The 15731-nt window shown below is 35.9% G+C and overlaps 1 protein-coding gene and 1 pseudogene across 3 annotated transcripts in view; one reads left to right on the forward strand and one right to left on the reverse strand.

Moving 5' to 3' along the window:
* The window catches only part of PCDH7 (protocadherin 7), a 422491-nt gene that overhangs the window by 183357 nt on the left and 223403 nt on the right, over positions 1 to 15731 (reverse strand). The gene's annotated exons all lie outside the window — the stretch shown is intronic.
* On the forward strand, positions 10501 to 10667 carry LOC115513241 (annotated as a pseudogene).

Consider the following 15731-nt stretch of genomic DNA (forward strand, 5'->3'; position numbering starts at 1 on the left):
CTAACGACGCTCAGCTCGGAAGCATAATAGATGAGGTCTGAGCAGGAGTCTGTTTGAGTCTAATGTCTATAATTTTATTCCCTATGGATATTTATTTGTTTGTTTTACTTATTTAATAAAGTTTATTTTTGAGAGAGATAGAGATAGCGTGAGCGGGGAAGGGCAGAGAGAGAGAAGGAGAGAGAGAATCCCAAGCAGCGCTCGAACACACAGAACCATGAGATCATGACCTGAGCTGAAAAACAAGAGTCAGACACTTCACTGACTGAGCCACCCAGGCGCCCCTTCACTATTGGTATTTAAAACCAAAGAATAAAAGACTTTGAATTTTGTTCCACACACATTGGTGAGAGATAGGATACATTAAAATCATGTATTTCAGGGCTTTTAGCTATAATATTTCCTCTCTCTCTCTCTGTCCTCCTCCCCTCCCTTACTATAACTTTCTCTCTTCTCCTTTCTTCCCAAGCAGTCTTGGATCTATGAGACTGAAAAGCCACAAGTGCCCTTAAAGACAAGGCTTAGGAAATGGCTTGCAAATCTGGATGAGATTCTCCATCACTCCATTTTTCAATTTGTCGGTCTTCCCTGAATAGGTAGAGGCATCCCTCGGCTTCCTTTGGGTTTCTCCGTGTATTTCCTGAATTGCTTTTTCAAAGTGTCCTTCAGTTCCTGAAGGATTCACGGAATAGGCATTGACACTCCTCTGGAAAATCTTTGAGGGAAAAAAAAAAAAAAAGACAAGAAACAAAACCAAACTTCTTTCTTCTCTAGGAATTTGCCAGGTAAGTGCTGTGGTACAGCTTCAAGGGAAGAAGCACGAACGGTGTGTCTGAAAGTGTTCAGGTACTATTTGTGCATTCCATAGGGGCGACATTCAAAATAGTTAATAAACTGGTAAAGCGAGGGCATGGGGCATTCAGAGTGGACACCGGCCGTAAATAACCAACAAGTCTAGGCTCTGCATTCTGACCTAAAACAGCCCTGTCTGTAGAGCTGAAATGACTCTTTGTTCCTGGCACAGTGCTTTAAACAAAAGAGGCTCTCAGTAAATATTCTCTGACCGAGATGCATACCAAATGCTATAAAGAGACGGAGAGATTATCATTTTATGCAGGATCCTGGAGCTGTTACATAAGTTCATGAGAAGAGATAATATTTGTGGACATTAATGTATGACTAGGAATTGTCCAAAAGGGAAAAAAGAGAGAGAGAGAGAGAGAGAGAGAGAGAAACACTGTCACAGGGCAAAGAAAACACAGAGGCATGCAGGCACAAGCAGGCTTGAGAAATTTGGAGTTGTCTTGTGTCTCTGTGGACTATTACATGCCATTTTGGGTTTTACAACATTTAAGGAAAATTATTTTAACCCAGGTGATATTCCTGTTCGCACAGAGACATAAACATGAATAATTGTTAAGCAACTCTGTATTAAAGCTTGAACTCAAAATGACTAGTGTACAAACTTAACTATCCTTTCAAAATCCCTGATTGAAAAAAATAAATGATTCTTTGTGGAAAAAAAAAGTATGCACAATTCTGTGAATAGAATATTCATGGTGAGAAGCTTAGGGTTTAGGGTTATTTTAGGAGATTAAAGTAGGAAAAAAGCTAAAAGCTTCTGCTCATGTGTTCCCCCCATCAAAAAGTCTCCAGGGTGCCTGGCCAGCTCAGTCCGTTAAGCCTCCGACTCTTGATTTCTGCTCAGGTCATGATCGGAGAGTTCTTGGGACCGAGCCCCGCACAGGGCTCTCTGCTGACAAGTGCGGACCCTGCTTGGGATTCTCTCTCTCCTCTCTCTCTGCCCCTCCCCCACTTCCACTCTTCTCTCTTCTCTTCTCTCTCAAAATAAATTTAAAACAGATTAAAAAATAGTCTCCAACCCCATTGCTTTTTCACTCTGCCATAATATCCTTTCTTTACATTTATGGTCACATTTTAATTCCTATTAACAGTGTTTCTGTTCTTTCCACCGAATCCTGGGAATTTACACAAGGCAAAGGCTCTGCATAATTAATCCTTTTTTTTTTTTCCTAGAAGCTAAGAGATACTTGGAACACAGTGTCCCCTCAGCAAATATTTGCAAAATAAATAAAGCCAAAGAGAAACAGTGAAGACTGTATACAGAATAGTGTTCTTTGTGTCTTATGTTTGGTTTTTAAAGGCATGTTTTTAATAAAATCCAAGAAATGCGTTTATTCCTCAAACGTATATTGAAAACTTTCGAGGCCCGCTACGTATGAGACTGAGTTGTTTATGAAGGAGACAGGATCTCTTAACTCACAAGATTCTCATTCTAGTGCAAGAGTCAGACACACAGACCAAGGCTCTTCTGAGCTGTTCTCTGGGTTTCGCGAGAACTATGTATAAAATGTAACTGTGTGGTTCAGTTTACTAGATTCCAGGACAAAAGTCTGCAATAATAGGCTTTCAGTGGTAAAGGTCCTACAGATTGGACGCTAGAGGTATGAACTCAGACAGTACTGATGCTTCATTTGTTATTCTTTGATTCTTGGGTTTAGGGAAATGCTACTCAAAACATTTTGTTCCGAAGGCTAACATTTATTAGTGTGTTTATTTTCAATGTTATTGTTAAATAGTTCAGTCTGAATATATATATATATATATATATATATATATATATATATATGAAAGTTTCTAAGATCTTATGGGCTTCTATAAGGCAAACTATTTTCTACAGTTGAAAGTATACTTTGGTTTATACAATTGTCTGTATTTTCTGCCAGTCACAGTCTGTATAGTTTTTTTACAAAAGCATAAACTATAATTTTAAACACAGAGAGAGCAAAGTCAAAAAGACATCATATGCAGACTGTCCACTGAAAAGCATAATATAAACTATAAGAATTGTTTGATTGTAAATGTGCAGGAAATTGTATTTGGCCCAATTTTAGAAAATATCTATTGCCAGCTATTAGGCTCTTTTATGATTAGTTTTGAAAGCACAGTCTGAAATTACAATTCAAACAAAACCAAAAAAAAAAAAGCAAGACGGTAAAAACCAATTGTGTTTATGACTTAGATTTTTTTTTTCTTTGTAATGTCAGTCATTGCTTTCTCGCAGTTCAACATCCTTCTTAGCCACAATCCTTATATGGATTTATGACAGCTCTCAAATTATTATAATTTTGTGACAAGTTGTTTCTATTTTAAATAACCACACTTTATTCAATTGGTTAATTTAAAAATATCCAGCACATAGAAAAATATCAAATTTAAAACTAGATGGCTTTTACAAGTCTTTAGCCCAATTCCATAATTTCACAATATGGAAATTGAGGGATAGAAAGGAAGATAGATTGCCTGGTTTATTTCTTAAGAAGGATTAAAACCGGGTTCTTAGTTCCCATTTTGGTGCTCTTCTTACTAAATTATGTTCTCTCACAAGAATAATAGGATTTTGTCCTTGAAAGCAATTTTGATAACCTGGACTTTTATTTCAGCTTTCACAGTCATCTGATGCATGATCTCAGAAGACCTTTCGCTCCCTATTTGCAACGTGGTCAAGTCCCAACAGAGGGAACTGCCCCTTCTTTTTCAACTACTAATAATATGGAGCCTTTGAGAGAAAGTGGATGAGGATTCTATATGTGATTTCTTACTTCTAGCTTCTTTTGAAAAGTTGGAGGCAAAAAACAAAACAAAACAAAACAAAAACAAACAAAAAAACAACAGACGAAGCCTTCTTACTCAATCCACATCCAACTCTCCTCAAAAAAATAAAAACAAACAATGGACCAAGCCAAACCAAAATGCGAAGTGTGTTTCTCTTCTTTTACTCTCATATCCAAAGAGACATCCAAGTTCCCCTGTCCTTTAAGAGTTACTGCCCTACATTTGAGGGCTAACATTACAACAGTCATAAAAGACTTTATGGATATGAAATCCTGTCACAAAAACAATGACAGCTATCCCCATTGAGTAACTAACCAGCCCAAAAGAGTGCATTTTTTGTCCTAAACACCTTTATAAAAGGGGAAGGATGTAACATGCTTTTAATCCGGTAAAGGATGTAGGAGTCAAAGTTCAAATGACCAAGGTATAACTTCAATAGAAATTCTGACGGTGTCACTGTAGCTCTGCAATAATATATGCTGATTGAGAACAGTGCTTTACAATTACTCAGAGAGTATCTTCCAAGCTCTGACATCTAGCCAGCAGCAGTCAGGGATCTGCAATGAAAACCCTTTGATTAAAATAGCTCTTGCTTTGGAAAGTCTGATGAGTTATACTGTTGATGGTCAGAAACAGGGTACACGTTTAACACAGCCAGGTTATCCACCTAAATCATCTGTGTGCACTGAAAATTAATTGTCTTGAAAGATTCCAAGAGAAAAAAATGCACTTCACTCCACAGAAATACTTTTGGATGAAAGCGGCCATCTTGTCGGGATATGGCTTGACGATTATTTGTAATAATTTGGCTGCGGCTGCTGCTCAACTTAGGGTAAAATCGCTTTTGTCTCTTTTTAAAAATGTTCTTCTGGAAGTTCCACAAAACTTCAAGGATTGTTTTGCTTCTGACGCAAGGATACAGATGAAAGAGCACAAAAGGGCAAAATATTTAACATGACTATCTCCAGCTGGCAAGTTCTGCATTTTCTTTTCTTTAATTTCCTTCAGTGCTGGTGTAACATGAGGAAGGATACCTAATCTGCATAGGAAGATTCAACAGCGTGAGGTAACATCTCTTTCGAGGGTTTTAAATGCTTAGAATTTTAAAGATCTTGTTTTGCGGGAGTGGTGAAAGGTGATTTGATATCTTACCATGTGATCTATAGAGGTAATAGCTTCAGGAAAAAGGAGGGGATTGATAAAATACTCAAACATACTTTAAACAAAATTGTTTTCATGGCAGCAATTCATTACCCTTTAAAAAGGCTAAAAAAATTAACTTTCATGTTTTTTCCCAAAAATCAGCCCTTAATGTTAAAGATATCATCTTATATCATTAGAATTATGGAAATGCCAATTATTGAATGTATTCATACCTCTGTGTGCTTTGGTTGATCCAAATTATTTACTTCATCTCCCAGTGTAAGTCAGGATCATCAAACATAAATTTATATTGCAGAAAATATCTACCATATTTTATTATTCATACTTATTTATTATACATGTTTATATGTATACATGTATACAATATATACATATTTATTATACATATACGATATTGTACATATACATGTACATATACATGTACATATGCATATGTATATTTACATATACATATGTATATGTATACATGTACATATGTATTATGCATGTACTCATATATAATTAAAATATACATGGCTATACCTTAAAGACCACCCTACTAAATATACGACAGAAGTAAGTTGTACGAGAATACAGACCAAGAGAAACTAAGAGTGGTTGAATTTAAAATAACTGCATATAAGCTAATTAACATATACGCATTTCTTATGGATTCTAGAGAATGCCTCAAGTGCTCTGTGTGGAAAAAAAAACCATGGCATAAATATGAATTAGAAAATAAGCACTCGAGCAAAACTTAAAGCAATAACTCTATCTCCCACTTTCCCTGAAAGGGAATTTTAGGCAATGGGATGGAGAGTGCCCCTCTATGCTCCATAACTGGGAATAGCATTAAGAAACGCAACAAACCAAAACAAACCCTCAGCAGTTCATTTAAAATGTGGAAAAGGGAAGGCTTCCCTAGTTTCTGCTTGAATTGCCTGAGTAGGTAGAAATGCAGGTGAAAGAATGCCACTTCAGTCTATTCTAGTTTGGAGTTCCCTTGTAAGGCCCCTTCCGTTGTCCAAAGCTCTCAAATGACGCTTCTTCTGCTGTTTTTTCTGCCTACCCCAGGGGGGTAAGAAAAAAAGTGCATTTGAGGTTCTCATATGCAAAGATACGAAAAGTGAAATGCAGTAAGTCCCCGAATAAATATAGTGATTGCCACTGAAGGCGCTTAATACACCCTGTCATTTCCCCTATGGCAAACTAAAGCAGTGAATGAGACGTTCCCCCAAGAAAATGAACTCCGAAGTGCAGGATAGACCCTGCTTTATACCATTATCGGGATCAGATAATGTGCAGACAATTTAATGTTAGTTGAAAATGGAATACTTCTTACAAAGCCAAAATACACGCATTTACTGAAGATACAACAAGGGAGCATCTAAGACATATGTGCCTGAGATGCAAAGGTAATATGTTTGTGCCTAATATATTTCAGGAATTGTCCTGGAGTGCTTCATCCATGTAAAAATATGGCCCCTCTGATACTGTCACAATCCATAAGACTCAGAGTGATCTTCTGAATTAAGTCTGGTTTGCAGAGTTGAGAAAGGTTTTCACTCATGTCAAAATTTCCCTAGACCTAAAAAATGACTTGGAAACGAGCAAAAGGGGTAACTTGCTTGGTTGTGCTGTTTCCTCTTTTTTCTCATTTCTGACATTCCACTCAGATTTGGCAAGTATCATACATTCTAAAATGCACTGTATATACCATTTTACCATCTATGGACTCTGAAAAATGTCCAACCACTCCATTTGCAAGAAAGAGAAAAAAAAAAAAAAGGAAGGAAGGAAACAATATAAGAAATAAAGTGAATTCCAGGAATTCAGTCTAGCACCTTGCACAGATTGGACACGAAGGAGATACCTTGTACTGTTATTAATTGTTTGATGAAATTAATTGCCACTATTTTTGTAAAGGCTTATTATATTGTAACAGTGCAAATGTGGTAGTTGGTGTTAAATGATCAAGAACTGGGAAAACAGCTTCACCATTTAAGGATTTCAAATATTGATAGGTAGTTTATGTACAAAAACTGACCAAAGAAAGTAATATTATGCAGGAAAAGAAACTCCGCAAAGTTAGAAAGGAATAGGATATCGCCAATGACTTTTAAGCCTCAAAACGTATGCTTAGTCAACATATGGCATGATATTTTATACTTGGAAGTCTTATTTTTGATTGACTAGATTTAGATCGAAAGCCAGAGGAATCTGTGAGTCAGCCCCTATCAGATTTTCTTGATTATAGCTACCATTAGCCACAGTTTGAGTTTCATATGATGGTTTCAATAGTGGACCAATGGCTGACGTCTTTTGTGTTTCTCACCCTGATAGCAGCAGTAATATATCCTACTTCCCCACTTCCCATGATTGGTAAATACCTGACATGTGGGCGGTCAGGGTACCTTTGCTGATTAGAACACTGACGATAATACAACTTGGTCTGCAGGCTTATTACCTTCAAGGTGGAAGCCCAACTAAGCTATTGTCACTTCAGCAGAAATAATGAACAGGTGGGACAGCCACTGAGAAAAATACTAATATCAAGTCAAGAGTCTCAGTCCAATCTCAAGACTCTTACTCCCTCTTATAGAGAATGACTTAACCACTTTTCTACCTCAGCTGGAAACATGTACATGCATGAGTGCACAAACATGTGCATACACACACACACACACACACACACACACACACACATACTGTAGGTTTTTCAATAACCTGAAGACTAATAATTTAAGAAAATAATGACTTGGGCTGTATAACCTGAACAAGTCTAGCTGATGTGCCTTGGCACACATCTTTGGTGCTATAATTAATCCAATGTCAGAAATCTCCCCTTCATTTTGTCATACTTCTTCCATTTCTACCAATTGGAGAGACATGTGTTTACTAAACATTTATTTAAACTGGAGATATCCCTGTTTTAGAGTCCCAATAGCCTTTCATATGTAAGAAGGAACTCAAATAATTTGTTTCCTCTAAGACCAACTTGATTTGTTCATAAACCAATGTGCATTTGTTCAACTGAATTCTGTTTTCCCTGGCACTGAATAAATGAGAGTGTTGACTGAGGAAAGGAAGAAGCAGATTACCAACCCTGAAAAACAGATTACTTTGTGGGTAGAGAGGTGAGTGAGGGAGATTAGTTAGGTCAGAGGAAATGCTTTAAAGCCACTGAGACAAATTTTGCAACAGCACCCTCCGGGCATGTTCTGTTTGGCCAAAGTAGCAGCAGACATCTTACATATATCCACTACGACAGGTGAGTTGGTTTGGATCTTTCTGCAACAGAAAGATGGCAGTAAACCAATTGAGATACTATCTTTGTATCTTCTAAGGAGACCAACAGGTAATTTTTATTTTATTTTTTTATTTTTTTAATATGAAATTTATTGTCAAATTGGTTTCCATACAACACCCAGTGCTCATCCCAAAAGGTGCCCTCCTCAATACCCATCGCCCACCCTCCCCACCCTCCTACCCCCCATCAACCCTCAGTCTGTTCTGTTTTTAAGAGTCTCTTATGCTTTGGCTCTCTCCCTCTCTAACCTCTTTTTTTTTTCTTCCCCTCCCCCATGGACTTCTGTTAACAGATAGGTTTTATAGACGTGCAGCACATATCAGTGGACACACTCTTTGGCAGGGAGCAAATACCACGATGACATTTTCAAATAAGAAAAATACATTGGGGGGGGAAAGAGGGCTGTGCTTTTGGTAGACTTAGATATGTTTAAATCATAATGAAACTATGACTAGTTGTTAAGATTGTGCAATTCTATAAGGCCCTTTAAATCATTTTTGAGTAAGAGAGAGTATGAATGAAAACACATTAATTTAAAAGTGCTATTAAGATTATAGTAAATATTTTATAAATAGTCCCATAAAAGAAATAAGTGACTCTTCAGTTGGCAAGAGAAGATCTGTTGAAAGATAAAATAGTCCACCTAGAAGACCTATAAACCCATATATTTTCATTTCAATGTCAAATCACAACTTGCCTTCTTTTTTCTTAATTCCTATATTTGAATCACCTCTTTAATGGAATCAACTCTAGCTTTAAAAAATGTATACCTAAAAAGAGAGCGAACTCAGCTTACTCAGATTAATATATTTTAAACATATTTTTCCTCTTTTCCTCCACTCAGAAGAGATATTTTCAGTTTTATTTATGGTCCGACTGTGATTTTCTCATTTTATATTGTGTAAAATCATGTGAATATAACTGAGACCCCCTTAGCAGCCAAAGTTGGTTTGCGTCAAAAACATCCAACAAATCCAAGGACAGAAAACGAGATGAAAGAAAGATAAATGCCATTTTGATTAATGGCTATTTGAGAATTAACTGTTCTCATCTAATTTTCTGTCTCATGCTTGCATTTTTTTCTGTTTATCTATATTTGCAAATTATTTGCAGCCCACCACTTTCTACACATGATTCATTTTCTTTTACCCAGAAATAAGCAATCATGTGTGTAAGGATTGTTCTTGTAACATTTACAATGAAATTCATCCTCTGATTTTTTCATCTAGAGAACTCTAGATGTTCTCTAGAAGATCATCCAAAAGAGGTGGCCATGCCAAAGAAAGTCCACCTACAGTTAGCAATAGGAAGTAATGCTACAGGGCAGCAGTTTGCTTATTCATGAACTGCCTGGCTTAGAATTGTGCAGAGGGCCTTGTCATGTGACCTAGCCACAGTCATTTCTCACTTTTCACGTCATTCTTAAAAGCATGTCTTCAAGCCCACCTATATAGAGATTCATTTGTTAACGGAAAAATATTCCATTATATGCATTTTCTATGCCCTTTCTACTTGATGCAGCATCTCCAAATTGCCTTGGGGGACTGACCCTTTTATATATCACTAGGAAATTTTTCCTCCTTCCCCCTTCTCTTTCCTTCCCTCCCCCACCTTCCCTTCCCTTTCCTTCCTTCCTTCCTTCCTTCCTTCCTTCCTTCCTTCCTTCCTTCCTCCTTCCCTTCCTTCCTCTCTTTCCCCTTCTTATCCATCCCCTCCCTCCCTCTCTCCCTTTCTATCTCAAGCCATCTGTATGATGCCCACATGAACTATTGGGAGCTTAATGTATGTTGCTAGGTTATCACTTTACAAGCAGGGAAATAGAACATGGAGAGTGAGTGTCCACCAAAATTCAGTTGATGACAATTCAGTGCAAGGGTTTTGCTCTGCCCACCACATACTCATTGATTACGTCTATGTCTGCTTTCACTGAAAACTTGCAGTAGATAAAATGGAAGCTCTCAAGTATGAATTCAAAGTAAATGAGATAAATAAACACTTACTAAAATAGATGCAGGCACACACTTTTAGCACCTTAAGCTATTTCAGATAAAACAAAAACAAAAACAAAAAATAAACTTTCATTTGGAGCTCAAGTGACTAAGAGTTTCATTGTCAACAAAGTAAACCCTTAGGTGCCAGGGTCATAGGCACTAAAGTAACCCACAAACACTTGAAAATTTATTTAACGCCATCAGACTTCTGGAAGAATAAATATATACATTTTCCTTATAAATACAATATTCATACAACTACAGGACACGTGCTTTCATATAAACTATATCAATGGCAAAGTAAACTCCATAACACTTAACAGTAATAAATGTATGTATTTTTTTTTCTTTTCCCCAAACTTTCAGGCAATGATCAGTTATAATATTTAATTCAACTTTCTTTTAAAGATGTAACTCGTAATCGCTTCTCGGCCTTTTGGCTAAGATCAAGTGTAGTATCTGTTCTTATCAGTTTAAAGATGTAACTCGTGCAATAAAACAAAATAATTTATATCTGTGACATTTGGACTGTATGAGAGCCCTAAAAATAGTTCATCATTTTAATTACTAATGGTGCTGTATCTATCACATATTTCCTTAGAGAAAACCACTTTGAAACCTCACAGTTATTTATAATAAACCCTTGGCATAAAAAAATAACTTCATGTTACTAAATTTCTCCTCCTAGTGCCCTTCGATTTACAAGTAAAATTCAAAAACATAGCCCTTCTTATTATCAAATCTCATAAATAATCTGCAATTGGAGGTAAAAGCGAAATGTATATTAAAGCATCACTGCGATGCCTGAATAATGGCCTCTTGGGAAAATGTCAGTGATATTTATACCATATTGTGGATGACTTCTTACTTTCTCAAACTTACTGAACCATCTAACCTTCGTAATCTAATGCTCACACTAGAGCCCCACGCTCTTGAAATAATAAGCAGGTTTTTTTTTTTTTTTTTACCTCCTAAAAAGCCCTACTCAGCATTTAAATCATTGAAATCTTTTGGAAGCAGTGTTCGCTCTTAAGGGTTACATTAAAATAAAATGGCCAGCAAATATAGCTATGTTTGGAAACGTACATTATTATATATTTAGTAAAATATTTGCATGGTTTATCTGTTCATTGTACTTTTTTCTTTCTTAAAAATCCATTCTTAAATTGGTAGTAAGATAATTGATTATTGCCTTTTGCCAGTCACTTAGTTAATGATAGCAACGACTTGTTATATAAAATTATTGGTAAACTTTCTCTTGATTAAATTAGATAAATATAAAATTCTGTCTTAAAAAACAGACAAAAATGCTATATTCTTTAAAAGTCCTATGAAATCCTGTAATCATTTATTCAGTTGTAAATGATTTCCTTCCAGATTGAACTAATTTACTGTGTTAAAATAATATTAGAACTTTAAAGTGCTTGGCCAAAAATACATGAAAATATTTTGCCTCACAGCTTATAACAAATTCTTCTGAAAACTCAGAGAAGCTTATTAAATGGAATATTACTCAGCCCTAAAAAAGAATGGCATCTTGCCATTTGCAGTGACATGAATGGAACTAGAAACTTCTATGTGAAGCAAAGTCAGTCAGTCGGGGAAGGACAAATACCATATGATTTCACTCATATGTAGTATTTAAGAAACAAAACAAATGAGCAAAGGAAATGAAAGAGAGAGAGGGGGACAAACAAGAAATAAACTCTTAACTAGAGAGAACAAACCGATGGTTATAAGAGAGGAGAGGTGAGAAAGGTGGTTAAAATAGGCAATGGAGATTGAGGAGTACCCTTGTGATGAGCACTGTGTGTTTTAAGAAAGCATCCAATCACTATGTTGTACATTGGAAACCACTATTACACTGTATGTTAACTAATTGGAGTTTAAATACAAATATATAAAATAAAAGAAGTTTGTTAAAAAAAGACTTTTGTTACATAAAATACATTTCCTTTTCTAAATTTTCATTACTCTTTAAATCTAAAATAATGAACTGTAGTTTTAAATATCCATGGATGTATTTCTTTTGTGATGTATACTATCCTGATACCCCTATTAAGGCAACCTGGATTGTCATAAAGATTGTATATTATATAGATATAGATGATATAGATATAGATATAAATATAGATATAGATATAGATATAGATGATATAGATTGATATGATGCTATGTTCACATAACACTCACATATTCTGGAAATGTAAAAATGAGCCTATCTGCCCAGTTAACCAGGGAGCCATCAAAGAAGGCTGGCAGGTTACCAGGAGTTTCCTTGTTCCTTCACTTAACGATTCTTTCCACGCACACGTAGCTTGTTCTGCTGAATTTTAATCTATTTCCTGCTTTCTTTACTTTCTATTGAAATACCTTCTACCTATCACAGTGCAGCGTATGATTTCAGTATCTGAGGCATAATCACATTTTTTTAAGTTCTTCAAGTGTTGCAAAACACAGCCAAATTATTTGATTCCTGCTTCTCTTCTCACTCCCGCTGAAGCCAAAAATATTTGGATATTCTCCCCTAACCTATTGCAACCCAGCAGACTTTGCAGAAAAGCAAATTAGTGAGTGAGCTGAAAGTTACTATTCTGATGATTTCCATGATACAATTAGAATGTGAGTCTCCTGGAAAAAAATGTCTTATGGATATCTTAAAATATACTTACTAAGCAGGACCTGTTTGATTCACAAATTTGAAGCCTTTTTGATAGCCAGTTCAGAAATAAGAAAAAAGGCCACTGATAATATGATCCTTATTGTAAATAAACATTAAATTAAATAATCCAAAACACGTCTGTAAAACCATCAGCCCTCCCAATCTCATTTTTTGCTTTCATTATAAACACAGAAATCTGTAAAACTTTAGCATAATGATTAAGGTTTCTGTGACCTCACAAAATTGGCACAATTTCAAAATGAGATCTACATGGTTTTTGTTGTTTTGAAAATATTTGTCTGCATTTTCTTCATTACTCAGACACTTTTGCTTATCATGTTGCTATGCTCAACAAAGTTCGCAAAGAATTAAAATCCCGAGCAGTAGGCACTATGGCGTCCAAGGACATCCCCCTGCCCCTGCCCCTGCCAATTAGCTAATATCCTATTACGACCAGCTAATGTGCTTGTGTTAACAATTCTCTTTATAATCAGATGTTCTACTTATTTAATTGATGCCTGTTGTCCTGATTAGAGTGGACAGGCAAGCTTAAATAATGATGGTTGAGTCATTAATGCTTATGATTGGAAATCTTTGGTTAACTCGCTCTGCTTTATTGACTATAAACCCTGGGGATGTTGCATACTGTGGTGTCTCCAGCCACAAAACAGTGGTGATAAGATCATATTATGCCGCTCCTGACTTTAAGTTGGAATATAGTTTTGACTGGTTTCACTTCTGGCAAAAGTTGTTAGTCGATTGCAAAGAATGTTTGTAATGTCAAGCTTTACAAAAGGATGCCAACTTCCATGTCCCTCCAGGAACACAGCAGGCTACACTACCTAGTGTTTTTCTGTATCTTATAAATAAAATTGTGTGTTTGCTTTCCTATTTCATCCTGCTGATTCGAGATAAGTAGTGCATCTAAGGACACAAAAGAAAGTGTCAACTCACCAAGATCTATACTTTTAAGCAAGCTACTGCAATAAATTTTGTTGCCTCCATACTGGGATTCGGGGAAATCTGGATCACAGCTCGCTCACTAACCATATGACCTTGAGAAGTTACGCATTTTTTTTTTCTTAACCGGATTTCAAAATGAGGAATTTTCATAATCTCTTGCAGATAAAATAATTCAGGTTTCTATATGAATGCTTTATGTTCCACGCCTTAATAAAATTGAAGACAATCAATCATGAAGTTACTTTTTCTATTCGTCTTTATCACAATGGCTCTCATAGTCAGTTACATTGCAATAGAGAAAGAGCATTTGCAGTGAGGATAGAAGGGAAAGTCTCCAGATACAAAAGAAGCGATGGCTCCACAAATAAAAAATTAGTGACTTTTTCTCCAGAACAATAGCATCGTAGGATAAAAGCACTTTAGAGCACTACAGCATTGTCTCAAAATTACAATGACTTGTATTAAAAATTCTCAATCACAAATTCCAATGAAATCTTTGAGACTTATGTTACCAAATTCCAGTCAGAATTATCACTATTATTATGTCTGACAATTACCATGTAATCACAGACCATTAGCATTGGAATTCATTTTGTCTAACTTGCTGTCTTATGAATGAGTTCCTTTAATAATGCTTTGAGAAGTTAACCATGCAACCTAAGTTTCAACATCTTTACTGATACAGATTTCAGAACACAGACTATTCTATGAAGCAGATTTTATTAACATTTCATAAGGCAATAAATTTCACCTTTATGGAAGCAATTTTCTCCTATTTAAGTCTACTGGCATTCTTTCTGCCCTCAATAATCACAAGATTGAGTTCAACCTTTTGTGTCTCTTTTGCATTAAAGTCCTCCAAATATCTCAGATGGTGGTCCTTTCCTCAACCTATCTTCCTTAGAGCACCAAGCATTTTCTTGGATTCACCTTTTTTTTTTTTAATTTTATACAGAAAGGGAATGCAAGCAAGGGAGAGGGCAGAGGGAGAGAGAGAGAGAGAGAGAGAGGAAGAGAATCTTAAGTAGGCTCCACTCTTAGTGAGGAGCCTCACGCAGGGCTCCCCCCTATGACCCTGAGATCATGACTTGAGCCGAAATCAAGAGTTGGACGCTCAACTGACTGAGGCTCCCAGGCACCTTGGATTCATCAATTTTTAAAAGCACAATTCTCAGAATCATTTTCAAGACAAAGCTCCAGAAAGAAAAATAAGTCAACACATATTATCTCTAAAGATTATATCCCTGATATCACTGGCTGTTGTATTTTAAAGATGAGGAAACTGTGTCTTGGGGAAATGAAATATAGTTTACTGGCAAATCTAGAACAAAACTCTAATTTCTAAAATTCCCAGTCTTCCATGTTCTGTAAAAAGTTGGAAGTTGCTTTTAAAATGAGCTAGTCAAATTCCACATTTTAGTGAAATACATGAGGTCTTGAGATGTTAAGTGATTAATCCAAGTATCCTGCATTTTACTCTCCTCTTTCTAAGATACTAAAAGACAGAGTGAAAGATATTAAATTGGGTATGTTGCAAATAGAACACATCTGCAATAGCAGTGAGAAACAAAGCAGATAGAGGTCATCTGTTCTTGAGAATATTGCTTAAGAACCTTACATATAATCAAATAACCGAAGGATATTGCTTTCAGAATTGAATCTAAGAAAAGCAGAATGAGGGACATATATTCACACAAGTGACAAAGCAACATTTAGTATTAAAGAGAAAGAATTTATGTAGGCATTGGAGCTTTCAAGAATATAAAGTCAAACATTACAATTACCATATGGAAAATGTTCATTAAGATTATATAGGTTCATAATATATGAAGCACATTTGAAAATGGAAATCTTGGGTAGGGTCAGAGAAAAGCCATGTGGCATAAAAAAGTATTCCCTGCCAGCAAATTAATTAAATTTCCAGGTTCTAGAAAAGGCCATATATTCTATGTAGGCACTCATTGAAAGTCAGATGTGCAGGGCCTCTGAGAGAGTGCCATAATCTATTCATAAATAGAACTCACCA

The sequence above is a fragment of the Lynx canadensis genome, chromosome B1 (genome assembly GCF_007474595.2).
Source record: "Lynx canadensis isolate LIC74 chromosome B1, mLynCan4.pri.v2, whole genome shotgun sequence".
In the NCBI taxonomy this organism is placed as follows: domain Eukaryota; kingdom Metazoa; phylum Chordata; class Mammalia; order Carnivora; family Felidae; genus Lynx; species Lynx canadensis.